Source organism: Bison bison, unplaced genomic scaffold (genome assembly GCF_000754665.1).
Source record: "Bison bison bison isolate TAMUID 2011002044 unplaced genomic scaffold, Bison_UMD1.0 scf7180017864032, whole genome shotgun sequence".
In the NCBI taxonomy this organism is placed as follows: Eukaryota; Metazoa; Chordata; class Mammalia; order Artiodactyla; family Bovidae; genus Bison; species Bison bison.
The window spans coordinates 564,460-590,438 of record NW_011494604.1 but is presented as its reverse complement, the minus strand read 5'-3'; the positions used below and the strand labels follow the sequence as shown (position 1 = coordinate 590,438).

Below are 25,979 nucleotides of genomic sequence, written 5' to 3'. Positions count from 1 at the left end.
GGGGGGGGAGTGGAGACGGGCGACTGCAGTTTACAGATGTCATAACAACATGGGCCTGAAGCGGCTGACAGGGGTGTGGTAATTATAGGAATGACAGAACTTAGTCTGCACACAGCGTGTGTCAGTGGTGATGCGAGGGAAGCTCAGAATGGGAGGAGAGAACTGAAGGATGACTGGAGTCCGGGAAGCCGTCATGAAGGAATATTTTCGGTTTGAATGGAAGTATTTAATGTTCCGCTTTTAAGCAAACGATGTCAAGATAATTGGATTTTTAAGGTTTAAATTCTGAATAAACAATTTGGAAGTAATTTTTTCTAAGCATACTATTAAATAACATTTCTAACTTTTTCAGTCCTCTTTTCCTTTAATAAACACTTCCTTAAAAACCTGTTTCTTAACAGTAGATGAGTAAGTGATTTTTCCCCCTTCGTGTTACTTCAGGGCTCATTGTTGACATTTTCCCCTTGTTCTTGCGTTTGTGATATTTTGAAAGTAATTCACAAGCTATTCCTCTTCCATTTTAAAGATTGAAGAGATGAAATTTCAACTTCAAAGGAAAGGAAGGATGAACTCCGTTGTACTTTTACTGAAATAATTTATTCTTTGATGGCACTGTTGTGTTTAACACCGGATTTTTAGTTGGAGAACTTGAGAGAAGTTAAAGGGGTAACTTTTAATGAGCTTTTTTCCAGATACTGTGCTGAATACTTTCTGTAGAGTAAAAGGTTTAATGCTTACAGAACTCTGAAGTGTCTTTTTTTTCCTTTTCTACAGATTAAAGCTTTGAGGGTTAGAGAAGTTAAGTAACTTGCCTAGGTGTTCCAGCTCTTGTTGGAATCAGAATCACTGCCATTTTAGGAATTATTTCTACTCTCCTTTCATACTTACTGGTTGTGTTTTCTGTTTTTGGTCCATTCATATGCTTAGAGACTGGGGATGTGGGTGTGATCAAGACATTGTTCCTGTCCTCATGGAATGTATAGTGTTGCAGAGAAGACTAACAGATAATGACTATAAATATTGACTGTGTAACATTTTATTGGTCATTATAATTGAGCGGGAGCTGTACTAAAAAGCAAAGGAAGTTCAAATGGAATCAAACGTAAGCCTTGAGTGTTTACAGTCTGGTAGAGAAGCAAAACATGCATTTTTGAAAACCTAGACTAAGCTAAATGATAGAAATTAACACTTCACCTGAAGTCAGTGTACTTGCATTATGTTACTTTAGATCCTTATAGAAATTCCTTCACAGAACTGTGAATTAATATTTTGTACTTTGACTTTTATCTAGGATTGGGACATGAGAAAAGGAACATGAAAAAACTCTTCCTTGCTACCCAAGACACTGTTTATAATTTATTTACTGATACTTATAAAGTATAAACCTTAAAGAGAAGTTCTTTTAAGCCCTCAGTGACAGGCCTTTTTGTTTTCTTTGCTTTAAAAAAAAAAGATTAAATGACTGCTTTTATTAGATCATTTCTATTTGTAAGCCATCCTGTTTCTCTTTATACTTTGGCTATTAGAAGGCTCAGGGCTGTGTTCAGCTTTGGTAATTTTCATAATTTTCCTTTGCTTTAGCTGTGTTATAAACTATACCAGATAGTCTGGAATTGCTGCTCTCAGTTGTTTCCTGGACTACTTGTTCTCTGTTGCTCTCAATTTTATTTTTACCTTTTCCCTCTCATTTGAGAGTAGGGTTTATTTATTTTATCTACAGTATGTTAGCATAATGTTTGTTGAATTAATGATAAAGTCTTGATGATTTATGAATTTAAGTCTGTCGGATTGTTTCCAGAAGTATGTATGCTTTGTATAAAATCAATTAAGACTTTTGGCCATGCAAGTAAAAGTGACTGACATAATGATAAAGATAATTCCCTGTTAACTCTCTTTAAGGTTTTTGTATTTTGCAGGGTATTCTGAATTCAGCCGTAATAATGGAAGAAAACATTGAAAATGGTAAACAATTCAATTAGCTGATTGGGGCTGATTTCACTCTATTCTTGCTGCAGTAAGCAGGAGGTGGCCCCAAGCCAGCTGGGAGCCAGATAGGACCTTCATTAGAAAATTTTTAAGTCTTTGCAGTGACAGAGCAGGGATGAAGACTGATGGAACATACAATTTTTTGTTTGTTTGTTTTTGAAGTTGATAATGCTCCTACACAACAGACCTTAGTGATAAAATGGTTCTGATCGAATGTATTAGACTAATTGGAACAGTGTTTGAAAGCAGGCAATAATCCAAAATGTGGATAATGAGGATAATCTCCTTCACATAATAAGAATATGCTGCACTTCATATACAAAGATAAGTCTGCTTACTCATCATGATTGATTTTTCAGTGTGAGGAGGGATATGTGCTGAGTTGTCCATGAGTCTTTGTATTCTGTGACCAGCAAGGCAGCTTGGGGTCAAAATGGGGGTTTTTAGCTAGGGAGCAGAAAGACAAGCAAAAGTTGCTCTAACATCTGTTGATGGGTCAAGTACTACATCAGGTGTTTTCACCTGATTATCCTTGCAAAACCACATTGAGAAGGTGGTTACATGTACAGGATGGTTAAGTAACTTGTCCTACTTCACGGAGTTAAGTGGTGGAGCTGGGATTCAATTACAGGGCTATTTGTACTATGTTCTCATCAATTGTTAAAGCTTGATTTTGTTTTGGTTTGCAGTTCAGTCTTCTGCTCCTCAAACTAGATATAGTTTAACACCAAGAAATAATACTGTGAAGATCTAATTTACTAAAAGCTGAAAGGCCATTGGAATTCCTTGCTTTACTGGCAATAAAAATACAATTTTTAAATTAGAATAGTATCTGTAAAACAACCGTTCCCTGTCCCAGCCTTTACACTTTAGAGGCTACTTATTTATTTCTTTTAGCTGTTTCCTCTTTGATATTTATAAATAACTTGCTTCTATTGCTGTTTCTCGATACAGCAGTTTTAGACATTATCTATTGACTTTCCACATTTACACTTATCCTTTAAATATATTTATTTAGATGTTTATTAAGTCAGCGTTTAGTTATAACTATGTAAATAATTATAGCAGGACCATGCAGTATATTATGATATCATTTATTCTTTTAACCAATATTTGTTTTTCCAGGAGTAATACCTATTTTCCCTTTTCCATTTTGAGACAGCTGTCCTAGAACCTTCTATCCTTTTAAAGCAATCTGGACTGATTACTTTCTAGGCTTATTGCACAGCTGTCACCCTGAAACTTCTCTTTATGTCACCTTAAAATTTTTGCTCTGATATTGGATCTCCTGTTTTCCATGTTTTTTTTTTTTTTCACTTCCAGAGAAAGGGTACCTGGGAAGCAAAAACTTTATGTTTTTAAGATCTTGCATGGCTGAAAAAAAATCTTTATTTTACCTGTACATTTCATCAATCATTTGTCTGAATATAAAAATCCAGGCTTAAAAAGTTTGGAAGTCATAGTTTCATTGTTTTCTGCATTCTAATGTTGCCATTGAAATCCATAGCCATTCTTACTCTTCATTTATATGTGACCTTCCCTGCCTTTTTCCCAATCTCCAGAAGCTTTTAGAGTTTTATTTTAAACCCCAGAAATTCCATGATGTGTCTAGATTTTTTTTTTTTTTTTTTAAGGGCACTCAGTGGGTCCTTACAAGCTGGGGATTTGTGTCCTTTAGTTTTGGGAAATTTATTATTATTATTAGGGCTTTAGGTAAAAAGAGTTACGCTTAACTATGCTTCCCATTTTTGGACACCATCATCAGACTATAACAGTCCTCTTTCATTTCTGAGCCTTACTTCCATTACCTTTTCTAGTAGGTACCCACTGCATTATGGCTGATATATTCCTTGATTATATATGAATCATGAAATATGTATTGTGTTGTATGTATGTATATTTAGTTTTTGTATTGTGTTATGGGCCTTGTTTGGCTTCTTACTGTTTTTACTCAGCATTGTTTTGGAGACCTTTTTGTTTTGTGTGTACATATAATTCTGTATAATGTAGAATTCCATAATATGCACATACCACATTTTACTTCTCATTCCCTAATCACTGACACCTGAGTTGCCTTTCTGGCATCACAAGTACACTGTGGTAAATATACTCTTATTTGTACTTCCTTATGGATCTGTGTAAGAAGTTCTCTGGGATATATGGCCAGGAGTGGGATTCTTGGGTTATAGAATAGGAGGACTAGCTTATGTGCCTTCTGGCAGTGAGGAGGCTTCTTGTCTTCCCGTATCTTTGCCAGTATTTGGTTTTATCCAACTTCTTTCTTTTTGCAAATCAGGTATAAAATGATGTCTTGTTTTAATTTACATTCTCTGATAATTAATGAATTTGAGCATCTCATATCCATTCAGGTTTTCCCTTTTGTTGATTGTCTGTTTTGTCCTTTGTCTATCTTTCTTTTGGGTTTTCTTTTCTTTTTTGTTTTGGCTGCACCCTTCTATGCAGCTTGCAGAATCTTAGTTTTCCAAACAAGGATTAAACCCAGGCCAGGGCATTGAAAGCCTAGAATCCTAACCATTAGGCCACCAGGGAACTCCCCTTCCTGTCTTTCTTTTTGGTTTGCAGGAGTTCCTTGTGGAGATTTATTGGTTATAGGATTGAAAAATACCTTCTCTTGGCCTGTCATTTTTCTGTTGGTTTTGTCCATGGTATCTTTTATTGAATGAATATTCTAAATTTGATGCATTGTTTCTTTGATAATCTCTTGCTTATTTGATTTTTTGTCTCTCGGGATTTGCTTTATTTGGGTATTAGAATTTTTTGGTCATTTAAAAAAAATTTTCTTTTCCTTCCTATTTTCCATCACTTAGTCTTTTTGTTGTGTTTCTTGAGAGATTTTTTTAAAATGTTACCTTCCAACCCTTCTATTGAATTTTAAATTCCTGTTCATATTTTAATTTCTTAGAGCTCGTTGTTATGATATCTTTCTATTTTTTTAATAGATATGGGGCTTTCCAGGTGGCAGAGTGGTAAAGAATTTGCCTGCCAGTGCAGGAGATACAGGTTCAATCCCTGGGTCAGGAAGATCCCCTGGAGTAGGAAATGGCAACCCACTCCAGTATTCGTGCCTGGAAAATTTCACGGACACAGGTATCTGACTAGCTGCAGTCCATGGGATTGCGAAGAGTTGAACACGACTAGTGACTGAACACAGCACCTCATTCTACCTTTAGAAATGCCTGCGGGGGCCTCCTGTCTCTGAAACCTCCTGCTTATGGGCTGTATGAATCAGCTTCTTAGAGGTGCTTCAGTTCAGTTCAGTAGCTCAGTCATGTGACCCCATGGACTGGAGCACACCAGGCTTCCCTGTCCATCACCCAACTCCCAGAGCTTGCTCAAACTCGTCCATTGAGTCAGTGATGCCATCCAACCATCTCATCCTCTGTCGTCTCCTACTCCTCCTGCCCTCAATCTTGCCCAGCATCAGGGTCTTTTCCAGTGAGTTATTTTTTTGTATCAGGTGGCCAAAGTTATTGGAGCCTTAGCATCAGTCCTTCCAATGAATAATCAGAACTGATTTTCTTTAGGATTGACTGGTTTGATCTCCCTGCAGTCCAAGGGACTCTCAAGTCTTCTCCAACACCACAGTTGAAAAGTGTCAATTCTTCCATGGTCAGCTTTCTTTATGGTCCAACTAGAACCATGACTAGAAAAAACCATAGCTTTGACTAGACGGACCTTTGTTGGCAAAGTAATGTCTCTGTTTTTTAATATGCTGTCTAGGTTGGTCATAGCTTTTCTTCCAAGGAGCAAGCATCTTTTAGTTTCATGGCTGCAGTCATCATCTGCAGTGATTTTGGAGTCCAAGAAAATCTGTCACTGTTTCCATTGTTTTCCCATCTATTTGCCATGAAGTGATGGGACTGGATGCCATGATCTTAGTTTTTTGAATGCTGAGTTTTCAGCCAGCTTTTTCACTCTCCTCTTTCACCTTCATCAAGAGGCTCTTTAGTTTCTCTTTGCTTTCTGCTATTAGGGTAGTGTCGTCTTCATATCTGAGGTTATTGATACTTCTCCTGGCAATCTTTTTGATTCTAGCTTGTGCTTCTTCCAGCATAGCATTTCGCATGGTGTACTCTGCATATAAGTTAAATACGCAGGGTGACAGTATATAGGCTTGACATACTCCTTTCCCAATCTGTATACCAGTCCATTGTTCCATGTCTGATTCTAACTGTTGCTTCTTGGCCTGCATACAGATTTCTCAGGCGGCAGGTAAGGTGGTCTGGTATTCCCATATCTAAGAACTTTTTACAGTTTTCACAGTCAAAGGCTTTAGCGTAGTTAATAAAGCAGAAGTGGGTGTTTTTCTGGAACTCTCTTGCTTTTTCTATGATCCAGTGGATGTTGGCAATTTGATCTCTGGTTCCACTGCCTTTTCTGAATCCACCTTGAACATCTGAAAGTTCTTGGTTCATGTGCTGTTGAAGCCTATCTTGGACTGCAAAAGATCAGTTTTTATCCCCAAGAAAGGCAGTGCCAAAGAACGTTCAAACTACTGCACAGTTGCACTCATCTCACATGCTAGCAAAGTAATACAGGTGCTTAGGCTTCAGAATTCGCCACTTCACTAGTAAAATATTAGATCACCTGTTTTAAGGCTTCCAAAAAGTTTTTGACATCTCATCTGTGACCTTTGATGCTCTCTTTTTGTGTTCTATCTTTGTAGTTCATCCTTTTTAAAAAAAAGTTATTATTTTGGTATGGATGAGTCTACCAAATCTATCATTTTATTTCTTAAACTCTTTATCTTCTGGTCCCTTCATTCTCTCCATGGTATTTGAGTGTTGTATAATCAGTACTTTAGTGTTGAATAAAATTAAATTTCTGAGCATTAAGATGTTAATATGTTTTGGGAGGAAAGCACATACATCCTAAAGTGATAAATCTTAATTTAAATTTATGAGAACACTTTTAAGTGTATACATAGTAGATATATTAAAATCAGTAATGAATATGAATTGGATAAACACAAGTCCCCTCTGCTCCCATGAAGGAGTCCTTTATGCCTTTTTTGGGGAAAGATTTCTGTTAAAAAAAATCTAACTTATAAGGGAAGAGGAAGTTTTCACTGTTCATAAAGACCTGAAGTATTCAACCAGAGGGCTTCCCTGGTGTCTCAGATGGTAAAGAATTTGATGAAATAGCAACATGTTGATTAAGTTCTAGCCAAAAGTAAGGAAATTTAATGTTTTAGTTAGGCCGGGAAGCCTTATTGTAGTAAATTATATGTTTCCACCTTTACTTTTTGAAAGTTTTTCTTATTGTATAGTTAGTATATTACCTACTATAGAAAATTTGGAAGATAAAAGAATATTAATTTCCATTTAAGATTTTTATGTTATGAAATATTTTTAAAAATACAGAGAATGGTACAGATTGGGGTTTTGTTTCCACCACCCAGATTCTTCATGTGTTAATATTCTCTTTTTCTTATTTCCCAGTATATTATGATTATGTCTCATAGTCAAGCCCTCATTTTGGAATTTTTAGGTTTACAAGTTTTCAAGTATCAGTCATTCTGCTGTCATCATTCTTATATATAATATTGATTTTATTTCCTTTGGGTACATTCCAAAAGTGGAATTACTAAGTCTTGGGGTGTAAATTCCCAAAATCTTTGGTAAATATTTTCCTTTAAATGTTTGGATATTGAGAATGTCTTCATAGAGCCTTGCACAATGGGAACCCATAGATACTGGAAGGTCGAAGGTTATAGTAAACGTCTCAGTTAAAGAAGGTCTGAAGCTGAGACATGAAAGAAAGGATGGATTTCTATTAGATTAATAGGGTTGAAACTATAAGATGTAATCAAAGATAAGCAGCTAAGAATCGTATTTGTAGCATTGACTTCTCCCAGAAGAGACTTATTGCAGGGTTTTTTCAAAACTTGCCCCCATTGAACACAAGAATGTTGTCACTAAAATAAGATACTCTAATGATTTTACAGGGAAGATATGGGTAGGATATTTTAAATTTCATTTTTCTTTCCTAATTTTTATTAAAATATTCTTAAGGGACCTGTTACTACTTGACTCTAGAAGTGAAAATCACTCAGTTGTGTCCGACTCTTTGCAACTCCATGGACTATACAGTCCATGGAATTCTCCAGGCCAGAATACTGGAGTGAGTAGCCTTTCCCTTCTCCAAGGGGCCTTCCCAACCCAGGATTGAACCCAGGTCTCCAGCATTGCAGGTGGATTCTTTACCAGCTGAGCCACAAGGGAAACCCACTTGACTAGACGTTGACAACAAATGAATAATAAATACTTACAAATGGGAGACCATATACTCTGGAATGCAAACTCACACCTCTCCATTCTCTAATGAAAAAATAGATTCCAAAAATATTCACCAATGAACTGAAAATTTTTTATACTTAAGATTCATTTATGGTTAAATTTATAAATCTGCAACTTGTTTATTTTGTAGTCCTACTTTCTTATAGTTTTGGTTTTTTAATATTAAGTACATGTCATGTTTTTTTATAAAATTATGCTTTATTTATACAATGGAATTAAATATACTAACATTTTATAGTGTTGCACAAAGAATATTGTGAATTTTAAATATTTACAGTGGTTAGCATGTGTTTTGGAGAAGGCAATGGCACCCCACTCCAGTACTCTTGCCTGGCAAATCCCATGGATGGAGGAGCCTGGTAGGCTGCAGTCCATGGGGTCGCTAAGAGTCGGACACGACTGAGTGACTTCACTTTCACTTTTCACTTTCATGCATTGGAGAAGGAAATGGCAACCCACTCCAGTGTTCTTGCCTGGAGAATCCCAGGGACTGGGGAGCCTGGTGGGCTGCTGTCTATGGGGTCACACAGAGTCAGATACAACTGAAGTGACTTAGCAGCAGCATGTGTTTGGGATTTATTGACTGCTTGGATTGACTCAGGGTACTGAATATAGTGTATACCAATATAATAAAAATGTATCTACACCCAGTGTGTTTTGGGTATAGATTGGTGATGAAGAGTGGAAAAAATATTGAATGAATCAAGGCCAAAGGAACTTGTAGGACAAAGGAGTTCAGATTTGATCTAAGAAGTGCTAAAAACTCATTCTAGGTCCTTTAGTTCAGTTCAGTTAGTCGTGTCCGACTCGTTGCGACCCCATGAATCACAGCACGCCAGGCCTCCCTGTCCATCACCAACTCCTGGAATTCACCCAAACTCATGTCCATCAAGTCAGTGATGCCATCCAACCATCTCATCCTCTGTCGTCCCCTTCTCCTGCCCCCAATCCCTCCCAGCATCAGAGTCTTTTCCAATGAGTCAGCTCTTCGAATGAGGTGGCCAAAATATTGGAGTTTCAGCTTCAGCATCAGTCCTTCCAATGAACACCCAGGACTGATCTCCTTTAGGATGGTTGGATCTCCTTGCAGTCCAAGGGGCTCTCGAGAGTCTTCTCCAACACCACAGTTCAAAAGCATCAATTCTTCGGCGCTCAGCTTTCTTCACAGTCCAACTCTCAGATCCATACATGAGCACAGGTTCTTAGACATTGAAATTATGCAGTGACAAAGTGTTAAGATTAATTTGAGAGCTGTGTGAAGGATGAATTAAAAAGCACACAGTCTAAGGTTAAGGAAGGGTGGCTGAGAGCTGTTGCAGTTATGCAGCTGTACAAAATTGGACATGACTTAGCAACTGAACAACTACAAGTTATCTATCTGTATGATGGGCACCTAAATCAGACTGGTGGCAGTGAGAATAGATAGGAATAGATAAAATCAAACACTTTGGATGGAATAATAGGCAAATTTTGATTATTTTAACTAAATAGACATGAGGGGAAATTGGTAGATTTCATTTTGAAAGAGTACATTTCTGTTTTACCACCAGTTTTGCATCTTGCTTTTAACTTTATTGCTTTTGGGGCTTTATTTTCCTAGAAAACAAGGAAAATTGGACATAATGTCTTTAAAGGCTTCTGGTTCCTGAGAGAGTGCAAAGTTACTGACAATAACTTAAGTTTTTAAATTAGTCACTTAGGTGATAATATCCTAAAGATGTTTGCTTAGTATAAAGATAATTTTCTCATTCTATTACATGTTCATTTGATTATAAATCTCTATAGAAATGATTTCACTTCTTTGTTACCTGAGCTTTCTTCAATCCAACTGCAGCTTACATTTCAGTTGTGTTTTGCATTGAAACGAAAAGAGTGTTAGTCGCTAAGTTGTGTCTGACTCTTTGAGACCCTATGGACTGTAGCCCACCAGGTTCCTCTGTCCATGGGATTTTCCAGGCAGGAATACTGGAGTGGGTTGCCCTTCCCTTCTCCAGGGGATCTTCCTGACCCAGGGATTGAACCCTGATCTCCTACATTGCAGGCAAATTCTTTATCCCCTGAGCCATAAGGGAGACAAAATTATTTTGCATCTGTTTCCAGTAAAACTTTTGCTCCCACTATGGAGATTTTCAGTTGCATGCAGATGCGTATCAGAATACACTTGGTAATTTTTGAAAGAAAGAACAGCAATAGAGACCTGGTGTTTGTCAGACCTGTTGCTTCAAATTTTTGAAAGGACAGTTGTGTCTGCTTTTCAAAAAACCTCCCACGCGGCAAATATAATCTCCTCATTCCCATGCTCAGAGAGAACTCAGTCTCATTTATTTCATTTGCAAAGAAATCCTTGATTTTTTTTTTAAATGTTGACTATTAGAGCAATTTTAGGTTCCCAGCAGAATTGATTGGAAACTACTGAGTTCCCATCTACTGCCTACCCCATATACACACAGTGTCCGTTACCACTTACGTTTTCACCAGAGTGGTACATTGGTTGTAATCTAGTGAACATTGATGCATCATTATCACCCAAAGCCAGTAGGCTACATTTAGGTTCATTCTTGGAGTTGTACACTCTGTGTGTGGGTTTTGACAAATGTAAAATGACATATATCAGCTGTTACAGTATCCAACAGAATAGGTTCACTGCCTCCAAAATCCTCTTGCACTCTGCTATTCATCCCTTAAACCCCTGGCAACTGCTGATCTTTTAAATAGTTTTGCCTCTTTCAGAATGTCATAAAACTGGAATCATGTGGTGAATACAATATCCACCCAAAGAGGGAGGAGGGTATTTTATTAAATAATCAATCTCATGTATGGATACCGACATTTTTAAGAAAACTAATAATTATTAAGAATAATACACTGTGACCAAATGTGTTTATTCCAGGAGTCAACAATCATTGTTAAGAAATGTATTAATATCTCGTCATATTTAATGTGTCAGAGGAGATAAACAATGACCATTTTAATAACTGCCAAAAAAGACATTTGATCTAATTCAACACACATTCAGGTTTTTAACTTTAATGAAATAGATATGGATGGTTGGTACTTAACATGTGATTTTTTAAAAACTATCTCTACTATGACACAACTGGAGCTATCATAAATTGCTGGTAGAAATGCATGATATTATAGCCACTGTAGAAAGCAGTTTGACAATTTCTTGTGAAGTTAAACTTATACTTAAAATGGTGGTGGTTTAGTCGCTAAGTCATGTACGACTATTGCAATCCCATGGACTGTAGCCTGCCAGGCTCCTGTCCATGGGATTTTCCAGGCAAGAATACTGGAGTGGGTTGCCATTTCCTTCTTTTTTTTTTTTTCCCCCATTTTACAGCCAAGAAAACTATATTTCCTTCTCCAGTGGATCCGTATGACCCAGCAGTCTCACTCTTATGTTTTAACCAAGAACGATGAAATCACTGATCTAAGCAAAAGCTGTATATGAATGTTTATAGTAGTTTATTCATCATCACCCCAAACTGCAATCTAGATGTCCATCACTGGTGAATAGATAAGCATATTGTGAAATACAATGGAATATAATTCAGCAATAAAATGAATCAGTTACTAATAGATACAACAATATGAAGGTAGCTCAAATTAGTTAATACTAAGTGAATGAAGCCACATGCAAAATGCTACATTTTGTATGGCTCCATTTATTTTACATTCTGGAAAATGAAAATTATAGGGACAGTTTGCTTGGGATTGGGGCAAGTGGATTTATTACTGAGGGACCTGACTGAAGTTTTTGTAGGTGCGAAAAATGTTCTCATCTTCATAGTCATGATGTTTACTTAAACAGCAAGTTTTACTGTGTGTAAATTTTGTTGCTGTTGTTCAGCTGCTCAGTCCTGGCTGACTCTCTGTGACTCCATGGACTGCAGCATGCCAGGCTTCCCTGTCCACTACCTCCAGGAGTTTGCTCAAACTCAGCATCCATTGAGACTCAAGAGTCTTCTCCAGTACCACAGTTTGAAAACATCAATTCTTCTATGCTCAGCCTTTATAGTCCAACTCTCATATCCATACATGACTACTGGAAAAACCACAGCTTTGACTATATGGACCTTTGTGGGCAAAGTAGTGTCTCTGCTTTTTAATATACTGTCTCAGTTTGTCATAGCTTTCCTTCTAAGGAGCAAGTGTGTTTTAATTTTGTGGCTGCAGTCACCATCTGCAGTGATTTTGGAGCCCAAGAAAATAAACTCTTTCACTGTTTTTCCATTATTTTCCCCATCTGTGTGCCATGAAGTGATGGGACCAGATGCCATGATCTTAGTTTTTTGAATGTTGAGTTTTAAGCCAGCTTTTTCACTCTCCTCTTTCACCTTCATCAAGAGGCTCTTTAGTCCTCTTCGCTTTCTGCCATAACGGTGGCGTCATGTGCATGTCTGAGGTTATTGATGTTGCTCCCGGCAGTCTTGATTCTAGCTTGTGTTTCATCCAGTCCTGTATTTTGCATGATGTTCCCTGCATATAAGTTAAATAAAAAAATACATCCTTGATGTACTCCTTTCCCAGTCTGTTGTTCCCTGTCCTGTTCTAACTGTTGCTTCTTGACCTGCATACAGGTTTCTCAGGAGGCAGGTAAGGTGGTCTGGTATTCCCATCTCTCTAAGAATTCTCCAGTTTGTATGTAAATTATACCCCAATAAACATAAGCTTTAAAAAAAAACAACCCAAAAAACAGTGTCAAGAATGTCATCTGAAAGTATCAGAAACAGAATTCAGTAGCTGATTTAATTCAGTGGCTGGCTTTAAAAAATGAACATATAATAATGAGTAATTTTCCTATAAACAAACAATGACCAATTAGGATATAATGGAAGGAAACATTACTTTTATCATTGTAACAAAAGAGCTAAGTGGAAATACATAATTTCTGACCAAACAGATACAGTATTGTAAATGTGTTTCCTTAATCTATGAATTGAATGCTGTCTGAATATCAAAGGATTGTTTTCCCCCTCTTAAGACAGAGAAGATTATCTGAACCAAAGATTCTCAATATTTTGGTGTCAGATTTACATGGACTGAGGATGCTGAAAAACTTTTATATTATTGTCTATCTGTTAATATTTATTGTTTTAGAAATAAAGATTACATTTTAAAACATAAGAATATACAACAAACATTCCTTTAGGCACCAGACTGCTGATGCCATCTCATCACCATACCTCTGAATAACTTGTGAGTGAAAGTGAAAAAAGCATATAACTGAGAGTATTATGGAACTAGTGTTCATGAGAAACATTTTTTTTTCACATGTTATACTGTCAGATATGGAAAATTTTGAATCAGCCTTGGGTAAGTGATGGTGGTGGGGAACTGTTGCACTCATTCACTGGTACGTTGGTGCAGTATTTTAGAGGGAACTTTGACAGTATTAAAATTTTAAATGAACATATTTTTAACCTTGAGATTCCATTGTTTTTATTTCATTTATGGCTATAATTACAAATACATGAGAGAGAATATTGGTTACAGCATTGTTTGTAATAGAAAATTGAAGTGAAGTGAAAGTTGCTCACAGTTGTGTCCTACTTTTTGCAACTCTATGGACTATACAGTCGATGGAGTTCTCCAGGCCAGAATACTGGAGTGGGTAGCTGTTCCCTTCTCCAGGGGATCTTCCCAACCCAGGGATTGAACCCAGGTCTCCCACATTGCAGGTGGATTCTTTACCAGCTGTGCCACAAGGGAAGCCCAAGAATACTGGAGTGGGTAGCCTATCCCTTCTCCAGCAGATATTCCCAACCCAGAAATCTAACCGGAGTCTCCTGCATTGCAGGAGGATTCTTTACCAACTGAGCTATCAGGGAAGCCCCAATGGAAAGTTGAAGTCAGGCTTAATTGTCAGTGATGTGTCTGGTCTAGTTATTATGCTATAAAAATTACTCTGTTGTTAAAAATGATAAAACTCTCTAGGAAAGTTGAAAGTTGACACAGAGTGCAAAACTGGGTATAGAATTGCTCTGTCAGTATACAGTAATAACTGAAAGGGTATGTATGTGTTTGTATAACCAATTCTTGAAAAGATATATGGAAAACTTGATAGTGGCTACCTTTAGAAACAGTGAGGGAGATACACTTTCATTTTTCTTTTTATACCCTTTCATAGTGTTTGGATTTCTTTCTTCTTCTTCTTCTTTTTTAATGCTTTGAAATTCAAAGACACAGGTGCAGTATATGAATGGTAGAAATTATCAGAATGTTGGAGTCATTTGTGAGTTCTTTGATACCAAAATTTAACCAAAGAAGTAATAAAGAAAAAACCAAGAGGCCTTTGCATTTCTCATGTGTACTTACTTCTTTTAAAGAACAGTTGCTCTAATGAAACATGACTTAACTACTATTCTTATCAATTCTTTCTAAGGTGGTTCTTTCTAAGGTCTCCACCTTTGTGGGTCTTTGTCTTTTAGCTCCTGTAGTCCTATCTATGCCTCACAGCCTTCCTGAAACACCATCTTGTCTATGAAGCCACCCCTGATCAGTTTAGTCAGATGAGATCTTTTTTTGAACATTTAGAGCTATTTATAGCCATTTCATTACACAAATATCAGGTGTGATCTATATATGGGCCAGACAATCGAAGTATGCTTTCATATGTTACTTCTCTTCACCTTATGAAGTATGATCTCCATAGTGCTAATAAGAAAACCCAGATTCACAGAATTTTAGTATCTTCTCTACATCTTGGTGCTTAGAAGTAAGTTTGAAAGTAGGGCTTCAGTGCCAGACCTCTTCTCTGGACTTGCTTCTTATGTCACTTTAATAAAAAGCAAGTGAATAATTAAGTTTTGTGTGACCATTTCTTTCCTCTTTAGAATTTTTCTAGCTTAAAATTTTTTTGAAATAATTTAAATCTTATAGATGAAATGTACAAAGCCCACCTGTTTACCTTTCATCCACCTTCCCCAGTTGTTCAGTTCACCTTCTGCTCCATTTATGTTATCATTTTTTCTCTCTCTGTATGTGTATGCTGTGTTCCCAACTTTGCCTTTCCTTAATTGCTTGCCCTTCCAGCTCCATGTTGAATCTAGGCTTCTAGTTATTTAAATCTAATTGATTTTGCTTGTAAACTTTATCCGGATCTTGCCATGTTTCTATACTACTATATCTTTAACCTGAAACTTCTGATTCTTTAATATGGATATCATTGCAGCACTGTTGATATTATGCTGTCCTGTGATATTTCAGAACCAAAATGCTACTTGCCTTAAGAATCAACACCATTAGTTATGATTCCTTCAGAATTATTTGCAAATTCTCATCTGCATTGCACCAGTCTTTCAGTCTATCTGACAGAATACCATTGGGTATATGTATTAGTCTGTTTGGGCTGCCATTAAAAAAGTACCACAGATTGGGTGATTTAAACAACAGAAATTTATTTTCTCACAGTTCTGGAGGCTACATGTCTAGGATCAAGGTTCCAACAGGGTTGGCTTCTGGTAAGGCCTCTTTTCCTGACTTGCAGATGGTCACCTTCTGTCTCTTTGCTCATATAACTTCTTGTCTGAGCATGGGGCAGTGGGTGTAGGTAGAGGTCTCTGGTGTCTCTTGCTCTGGTAAGAACACATACACTATTGGATTAAGGCCCCGTCCTTATGACCTTATTTGACCTTAATTATCTGTGAGCCTCCTGAATCCTTCCCTATAAAGGATGAGAATAATAATTCTTGCCCTGTACGCTTTTTTGTTTTTTAAAGAGATTCAAGTAAAATAGGTGATGTGACATAGGACACTATCAATCAGTGATTCTCAAACCAGGCTTGCATCAAAGTCATCTTAAAAATAACTGTTTCTTTGACTTTTAAGTCTGATAGCATAAGAACTCTGCAGACCTGGTCACTAGAACAACAGAGGAAAACTATTAAAAAGCAACTTCTTAGAGATTTGGAAATAGGTCCTAGGGCATACAGTAAATGGGCAACTTCTGCTGGAAGGAATGTTTTCTTCCTAGGAGAAGCAGGATATCAGGATTTCTCATCCTACCCCCAGATGCCTGCTCTTGAGGGTAAGTTTTGGGCAAATGTGTTGCAGAAGTAGGGGGCTACCTTCTGTCTAGCCCCTACTTGTGGAATAAAGGGTTACCTTGGTAACAGAGCTGCTAGGGAATAGATTACCTTTTCTGTAGGTTGTAAAGTGGTAGCTCTGTGTCAGGAGAGACAATCTCTGTTTGCTACCTGTCCCCCACCAAATACTCAATTCTTAAATGGGTGTCACTCCAAAAAATGTGCTGTTGTCCACATCCTCATCTTGAGAGCCTCTATTCAGAGATTTTGCTTGGGGATAGGTTGGAGGAGAAGGGGACCACAGACGATGAGGTGGTTGAATGGCATTACTAACTCAATGGACATGAGTTTGAGTAAACTCCAGGAGTTGGTGATGGACAGGGAGGCCTGGTGTGCTGCAGTCCATGGGGTTGCAGAGTCAGATATGACTGAGTGAACTGAACTGAGAGAAGCAGGTCATAAAACATAGCTCTTAATCTCTGCCTCAAGGAACTGACTTCATTTGCAGTAGAGCTGGAGAAGTTCAAACCTAAGAGTACTTTCACAAACAGTGGAGATTGTTTGTGAAAACTGCCTCCCAAAGGCAGTTGGGACGTTTATAGATTCAAGAAGATACAAACTAAACTTCAGGCCATTGAGTTTGCCAGCAAGAACCTGGGATAAGAGACAGCTGGAAGGGGCCTTTCTGGAGACAGTGAATGTCAAATACTGACTTGAAACTACTCCTTCAAAGGAGCCTGAATCTGACTGGATTCCTCTGTAGCACAATTTGTGCCTGAAGCTGTTGTTTAAAAACAGTAGAGTGATCAGCTGGCAATTAGTGGAGGTTAATATCTGGGAGTAGTCACAGAAAGAGTCCTGACAAATTACTGTTAGGGCAAGATGACTTTGGGCATATCTAGGCTATTTCCCCACTGAGGATCAACGTCAGAGGTTTAACATTCCAAGCGGCTGGGTGTGTGTGGTGGGAAAGTGGACTTCTTTAAAATAAAACAGCAAATTGCTAAACAAGTAAGCAGATAAAAATATAAAACCTCATAGATGGAGGAGTGTACTCAGAGTTGCCACATAGTATTATAAAAGATGGTGAGTTCCCAGTAAAAAGGTAAAAGATGTGCAAACAAAAACAAAGCCCAGGAAAATATGGCTGATACACTGGGAAAAACAGACAATAGAAACTGCCTGTGAGAAAAGATGTTGAATTTAATAGAAATAGGCTTTGAAGTTATCATTATAAATGTATTCAAATAATCAAAGGAAACCTTCATCAAAAAAGTCAAATATGATGACAACCTGTGTCAAATAGATACTAACAATCAAGGGACAGAAATTCTGAAGAAGAACAAAGTGGAAATTCTGGAGTTGAACAGTACTATAACTATGAAAAGTTAGGGGGCTCAATAGTAAGATTTGAACTGGTGGAAAGATAGAATTAGTGAACTGGGAATAGATCTATAGAAATCCAAAGAAAGGAGAGGAAAAAAATGAATAAAATTGAAAAGCACCTCAGAGGAATGTGGGGCACCATTAACTGCATCACAGTGTACATAGAGTACAAGAAGAAAAGGGGAGAAAAAAAGTGGAAAAGTATTCATGGAGATAATGGTTGAAAACATCTCAAATTTATAGAAAAAGAGTGACCTACATATACATCGAAAGAGCCCAAAGAACTTCAAGTAGGATCAATGTAAGAAAATCTGCAAATGGACCTGTCAGTGTGACTGTTGAAAATAAGAAAAGGAGAGGAAAACAGCCAATTATTTACTTAGAAGAACCCTGATTTAAAAAAAAAAAAAAAATAGCTGACTTCTCATCAGAAACAAAGTCCAGAAGGTGGTAGAGTAATAGACAAATACTGTTAACCCCAATTTTTTTATATCTTGCAAAGCTGTCTTTTAAAAATGAAGGTATGATACTTTCCAGATACACCTTCTGAGAGACTTTGCTACTGACACACTTAACTTGCAAGATGGCTACAGGACGTTCTTTAGGCTGAAAGCAAGTGATTGTAGGTGGTAGTTGTGGTCTGCATGAACAAAGAGCACCAGTAAAGGTAATTATGTAATTTTAATGGGAAATAGATGGGGAAACAGTGGAAACAGTGTCAGACTTTATTTTGGGGGGCTCCAAAATCACTGCAGATGGTGACTGCAGCCATGAAATTAAAAGATGCTTACTCCTTGGAAGGAAAGTTATGACCAACCTAGATAGCATATTCAAAAGCAGAGACATTACTTTGCCAACAAAGGTCCGTCTAGTCAAGGCTATGGTTTTTCCTGTGGTCATGTATGGATGTGAGAGTTGGACTGTGAAGAAGGCTGAGTGCCGAAGAATTGATGCTTTTGAACTGTGGTGTTGGAGAAGACTCTTGAGAGTCCCTTGGACTGCAAGGAGATCCAACCAGTCCATTCTGAAGGAGATCAGCCCTGGGATTTCTTTGGAAGGAATGATGCTAAAGCTGAAACTCCAGTACTTTGGCCACCTCATGTGAAGAGTTGACTCATTGAAAAAAGACTCTGATGCTGGGAGGGATTGGGGGCAGGAGGGGAAGGGGACGACAGAGAATGAGATGGCTGGATGGCATCACTGACTCGATGGACATGAGTCTGAGTGAACTCTGGGAGTTGGTGATGGACAGGGAGGCCTGGCGTGCTGTGATTCATGGGGTCGCAAAGAGTCGGACACGACTGAGCGACTGAACTGAAATGAACTGAAAAGAGAGTGTAAAAGCACATATTTTTTCCTTCCCTTTTCTTAAAACTGATTTTAAAAGCAGGTGTGTAAAATGTGTGTACAGTAAATCCCCTACATACAAATGAGTTCTGTTCTGATAAGTCCAATTTGTTCATAAGTCCAACAAAGTTAGTCTAGGTACACAATTAACACAACCATCTTTATATCAACAGTACTATACTGTAATACGTTTATAATACTTTTCATAAAAATAATACATGAAAAACAAAAAAAATGAACATTTTTAATCTTCAGTACAGTACCTTGAAAAGTACAATAATAAAGTGCAACAGCTGGCATACGGGCTGGCACTGAGGGAACAGGAAAGAAGAGTTGCTGACTAGAGTAGGGAGAGGAGGTGGGAAATGGTAGAGCTGAAGGATCGTCAGCAGTAGGAGATGGAAAGCATGCTGCAGTTTTACTCACGCCTGACATTGATGGCACAGGTTCTGGTTCCTTGCTGGATTCCATTCAGTCTACCTTCTTAAAAAATTATCCAGTCATGTCTGGATAGTAGCTCTGTTCTTCTTGTCGTAGGTGACACAGTATCACTGGATTGCATTCTGAACAGCTGTTGCAACCTTCATATGTACTGTTCTACATTTGTGTCCTTGCCTCAAAACCTTAACAGTGCTTTCTCAAATAAAGAAAATCCCCTTGCAGTTTCCTGCATTGTGAATCTCTTCAGTTCTTAAGTTACTTCCTCTGCTCTCTCAGTTATTTTCACTTTTGTTTCTATCATTATTGCTTGGTACTTAGTTTCTTAGCAGTACCAGCTTATGTCACTGCTGCTTTTACATTTGCTTCTGGACATCCTGGGCTTGAAATAAAGATACTAAGAAGAATGAGTGCCAAAGAATTGATGTTTTCGAATTGTGGTGCTAGAGAAGACTCTTGAGAATCTCTTGGACAACAGGAAGATCAGACTAGTAAATCCTTAAGGAAATCAGCCCTTAATGTTCATTGGAAAGACTGATGCTGAAGCTCTAATACTTTGGCCACCTGATGCAAAGAGCCAGCTCTTTGGAAGATAGAATCTTGAGTCTGGTGCCTTAGACCACTTGGCCATCCTGACATGACACTGAGCCAGCTTTTTGGAAAAGACCCTGATACTGGGAAAGATTGAGGGCAGGAGGAGAAGGGGATGACAGAGGACGAGATGTTTGGATGGCATCACTGACTCAATCGATGTGAGTTTGAGCAAATTCCAGGAGGCAGTAAAGGAAAGGGAAGCTTGGCATGCTGCAGGCGATGAGGTCCCATAGAGTTGGAGATGACTTAGCGACTGAACAACAACAACGTACAGTACATCTGAACAACAGCAACGTACAGTACAGTACAGTGAAGTACATACACAGAAGCACAACCATTTATAACAGATGCACACATGTGACAGTGTACACCAGAACGTGAACTAACTTACATGATTGGACATGTGAATACATGTTTGCAGCTTGTAACTTCATGTGTAGGGGCCTTAATGTAATGTATTCTTGGGCCTGTAGAAATGTAATATATTTGAAATGTATCTGCTAATAACAGCTCAGAGTAGGTGAGTGGGAACAAACCTATGTTAAGCTAAGGAAATAACATAGATGATAAAGTAGTAATAACTGTTGTTGGGTTTGTAACATTATATAACAACAGTATGATAAAATGGGAAAAGGGATAGAATTATATAACATAATGTTTCTATATGTCCTTGGAATTTAAAGAGTGTTAAGTCTGAAGCTGATTCTGAGAAGTGAAAGTGTATGGAAAGCCCTTGAGCAACTCTTAGGGGGAAAAAACAAAAAAATACAGTGAAAAATCACTATAGAAATTTTTAAGTGCTTCATTAGAAAATACTACAAAAGAAAGCAGTAATAGAGGAACAAAAGACATGAGACAGAAAATAAAAAATGAAAAAGCAGTCATCACGCCAACTGTATCAGTAATAACACTAAATATGAATTGATTAAACAGTTTAATTAGAGATGCAGAAATTGTCAGACTGTATCCAACTATATACTGTCTATAAGAGACATACGTTATTTACCTTATATTATTTTTTGGTTGCATCGTGGCACATGGGATCTTAGTTCCTTAACTGGAGATGGAACCCATGCTCCCTACAATGGAAGTGTGGAGTCCTAACCACTGAACTGCTAGGGAAATCCCTGAGACATATTTTAAGTTCAAACATACGGATACATCAAAGGTGTAAGTATGGAAAAAAATAGGAAGAAGCTGGAGTGGCTATACTAATAACAGAATAGATTTTAAAACAAAGAATGAACACGTGTACACCCGTGAGTGGCTATACTAATAACAGAATAGATTTTAAAACAAAGAATGAACACGTGTACACCCGTGGTGGATTCATGTTGATGTATGGCAAAACCAATACAATGCTGTAATTAGCCTCCAATTAAATAAATTTATAGTAAAAAAAACAATGTTACTAGAGATAAAGAGAGACAATTTATGGTGATAAAAGGGTCAATCCACTAGATAGGTCAAAGTTATTATATGTACCTAATAATAGCATCAAAATACATGAAGCAAAAACACAGAAAAGAAAAGGAAATAGTTCAACAATAGTGGTTGGGAGACTTCAATTACTGTACTTTCAATAATGGACAGAACCACTTAGCATAAGGTCAGCAAAGAAACAACACTATATGGACATGAGAGGGGTGGAGAGGGTGAGATGTATGGGAAAAGTAACATGGAGACTTACATTACCATATGTACAATAGATGGTCAACGAGGGTTTGCCATATGGCTCAGGAAACTCAAACGGGCTCTGAATCAACCTAGATGGGTGGGATGGGGAGGGAGATGGGAGGGAGGTTCAGAAGGGAGGGAATATATGTATACCTATGGCTGATTCATGTTGAAGTTTGACAGAAAACAACAAAATTCTGTAAAGCAATTATCCTTCAATGCTGCTGCTGCTGCTAAGTCGCTTCAGTCATGTCCGACTCTGTGCGACCCCATAGACGGCAGCCCACCAGGCTCCCCCGTCCCTTGGATTCTCCAAGCAAGAACACTGGAGTGGGTTGCCATTTCCTTCTCCAGTGCATGAAAGTAAAGAGTGAAAGTGAAATCGCTAGTCATATCCAACTGTTAGCGACCCCATGGACTGCAGCCTACCAGGCTCCTCTGTCCATGGGATTTGCCAGGCAAGAGTACTGGAGTGGGGTGCCATTGCCTTCTCCATATCCTTCAATAAATAAATTAAAAAAAGAAACAACACTATAAACCAACTAGACCCAGCAGATGTGTATAGAACACATCACCACCTAGCAACAGCAGAACATATATATTCTTCTCTAGTGCGTGTGGGACATATTTTAGGACACACCACGTGCTAGGCCCCAAGACAAACCTAACACATTTAAGAGGATTGAAATAGTACAAAGGATGTTCTCTGACCACCGTGAAAAGAAATTAGAAATGAAAGCAGAAAGGAATTTGGGGAACTCATAAATATGTGGAAGTTAAGGAACATGTTCTAAATAGTCTGTGGGTCAAAGAAGAAAAAGAAAGGAAAATCAGCAAATACTTTTAAGATAAATGAAAATGAAGTTAGCACCTGAGAAAACTTAGGGACTACAACTAAAGCAGTGCTTAGAGGGAAATTTCTAGCAATAAATGCCTAAATTAAGAAAGAGGAAAGATATCAAATCAATAACCTAACCTTCTTTAGTAAGTCACTGGAAAAAGAAGAGCAAAATAGAAGGATGGAAGTAGTAAAAAGGTAAAAATTAATGAGCTGGAATATAGAAAAACAGTAGAGAAAATTAAGGAAGCCAAAAACTGGTTCTTTGAGAAGACCAACAAAATTGAGAAACCTTAGCTAGGTTGAGAAAGAAAACTCAAATTACTAGAGTCAGAGATGAAAGAAGGAACATAACTAAAAATAAGAGGATGATAAAGGAATCTTATGAACAGCTGGTACCAGTGTTACATGCATTTGTGCATGCTTAGTGGTGTCTGACTCTTGGTGACCCCATGGACTGTACCCCATCAGGCTCCTGTGTCCATGAAATTTTCCAGCAAGAATACTGAAGTGGGTTGCCATTTCCTACTCCAGAAAGTTTTATAGCTTAGGAAAAATGGACACATAACTTAGATAAAATGGACACGTTCTTTTGGAAAGACTAAAACTGAAACATAATCTGAGTAGACCTGTAACAAGTGAAGAGATTGGATTAATCATAAAACCTCCTGCAAAGAAAAGCCCTAGCCTGCTGAATTCTGCCAAACGTTTAAAGAATTGACTAATTCTTCACCAACTCTTGCAAAAAACTGAAAGGAGGAATACTTCCCAACATATTTTATAAAGCTAATATTACCCTGGTGCTGAGGACATCATAAGGGGAGTACAGACCAATATCTCTTATGAATATGAACACAAAAATTCTCAATAAAGTACTAGCAAATAAAGTCAGCAACACATAAAAAGATTTATACAGCATGACCAAGTGGCATTTATCCCAGAAATGTAAGGTTCACAAACCAATTATGTAATACATCAGTAAATAAAAAACGAAAGTTTTTGCAACAGATGGAAAAATTTTTTTGACAAAATTCTAATACCCTTTACTGATCAAAACAAAAAGCATGAAAAAAACTACGCATTAAGAAAGAACTTCCAAAAAAAAAAAAAGAACGAACTTCCTACACGGGATAAAAAGAACATCTATGAAAATTTGGAAGGTGACATCACACTTGGTGTTGAAATACTGGATACATTCTCGTAGGATCGGGAATGTAAGACAAGATTGTCGACTCTCCACTTCTATATGACATTGTATTGGAAGTTCTGATCATGGCAGTTATGCAAGAAGAAGAAAAGGAATTGGAATGAAAGTAGCAAAACTGTCTCTGGCAGATGACATGATCTTGTATGCAAAAAATCCTAAAGAATCCACTAATAAAATACTAGCATTAACAAGTTCAGTTCTGCAAGATTGTGGGATACAAAAATCAACATATATAAATTGATTGTATTTATATAGATTTGTTATGAACAATTCAAAGGTGAAATTAAAATAATTCCATCTACACATAAAAATACTTAGTAAATTTAACAAATGTAATATACTCTGAAAACTACAAGACTTTGTTGAAAGACATTAAATATCTAAGTAAAAAAAAAAAATTGTCTTCATGGGTTGGAAGATTAAGGTGGCAGTACTCCCCAACTTTTGGAGAAGGGCATGGCAACCCACTCCAGTATTCTTGCCTGGAGAATCCCATAGACTGAGGAACCTGGCAGGCTACAGTCCATGGGGTCACAGAGAGTTGGACACCACTGAGCAAATAACACAAACATACACATGCATTTTAGCTCCATGTTAATATGTCTGTGCCTAAAGTAAGCATTAGAGAAATACAGCAACTCTCATGATATTTCTTGGAGAAGGCAATGGCAACCACTCCAGTACTCTTGCCTGGAAAAATCCCGTGGACGGAAGGGCCTGGTAGGCTGCAGTCGATGGGGTCTCGAAGAGTCGGACACGACTGAGGACTTCACTTCACTCACTCCCCAAATTGATTTACTTATTCCATGCAGTTCATATTGGAGTGCCACCTGACTTGTAGAACTTGACAGACTGATTCTAAAAGTCACATGGAATTCTAATAGTCACATGGAATACACTCACAGTGTATCCCTCTGTCCAGGTGAGTCAAAACAGTTTAAAAAAAAAAATGAACAAAATATGATTCATACTTCATGATGTTAAGACTTACTTTAAAAAAATTGGTAATCAAGGCTTTGTGGAATTGGCACAAGGATACACATACACATCAAGGGAATAGAATTGAAAGGTGAGAAATAATCTGTAATTGACTGATTTTCAGCAAGCGCATCAAGACTATACAAAAGAGAAAGAATGGTTTTTCATTTTTCATTAGTGCTGGAACAACTGGTAGCCATATGCAAAATAATGTAGTTGGATCCTTAATGTCAAACCATACTTAACTCAAAATGGTTGACAAACCTAAATTTAAGAGATAAGACTCTAAAACTCTTAGAATGAAACTGAGGGTTAAGAATTGCTAAGTATGGCACTAAGAACATTAAAAACTTTTGTGCTTCAAAGCATAACATTGGGACTACCCTGGTGGTCCAGTAGTTAAGAACCCACCTTCCATTGCAGGAGATACAGGTTCAATCCCTCATTAGGGAACTGAGGTATCCCACATGCTGCAGGGCAACTAAGTCTGTACTGCCAATAGAGAGAAGCCTGTGTGCTGCAACGGAAGACCTGATGCGGCTAAAAATAAAATTTAAAAAATTACAAAGTATACTATCAAGAAAGTGAAAATTTGACAACCTGTAAAATGGAAGAAAATATTAACAAGTCATATATCTGACAGGGACTTCTATGTAGAATAAAGAACTCTTACAGCTCTGTGGTAAAAACGACAACCCAATTTAAAAATGGGCAAAGAATCTGAATAGAAATTTTTATGGAGGATGTATAATTGGCAAACAGATTTAAAGACATCTATCCCACTAGAATGGCTAGAATCAAAAGGTTGTGATACTTTGCTATATACCCGAAACTAACAAAATTTTGTAAATCAACTATCCTTCAGTTAAGGAAGCAGCAGTTAGAACTGGACATGGAACAACAGACTGGTTCCAAATAGGAAAAGGAGTATGTCAAGGCTGTATATTGTCACCCTGCTCATTTAACTTCTGTGCAGAGTACATCATGAGAAATGCTGGGCTGGAAGAAGCACAAGCTGGAATCAAGATTGCCGGGAGAAATACCAATAACCTCAGATATGCAGATGACACCACCCTTATGGCAGAAAGTGAAAAGGAACTAAAAAGCCTCTTGATGAAAGTGAAAGAGGAGAGTGAAAAAGTTGGCTTAAAGCTCAACATTCAGAAAACTAAGATCAT

General features: G+C 37.6%; 1 protein-coding gene across 1 annotated transcript in view; it reads left to right on the top strand.

Annotated features, from left to right (window-relative positions):
- Positions 1-25,979, top strand: part of KPNA1 (karyopherin alpha 1 (importin alpha 5)) — a 72,174-nt gene that overhangs the window by 667 nt on the left and 45,528 nt on the right. The window lies entirely within an intron of this gene.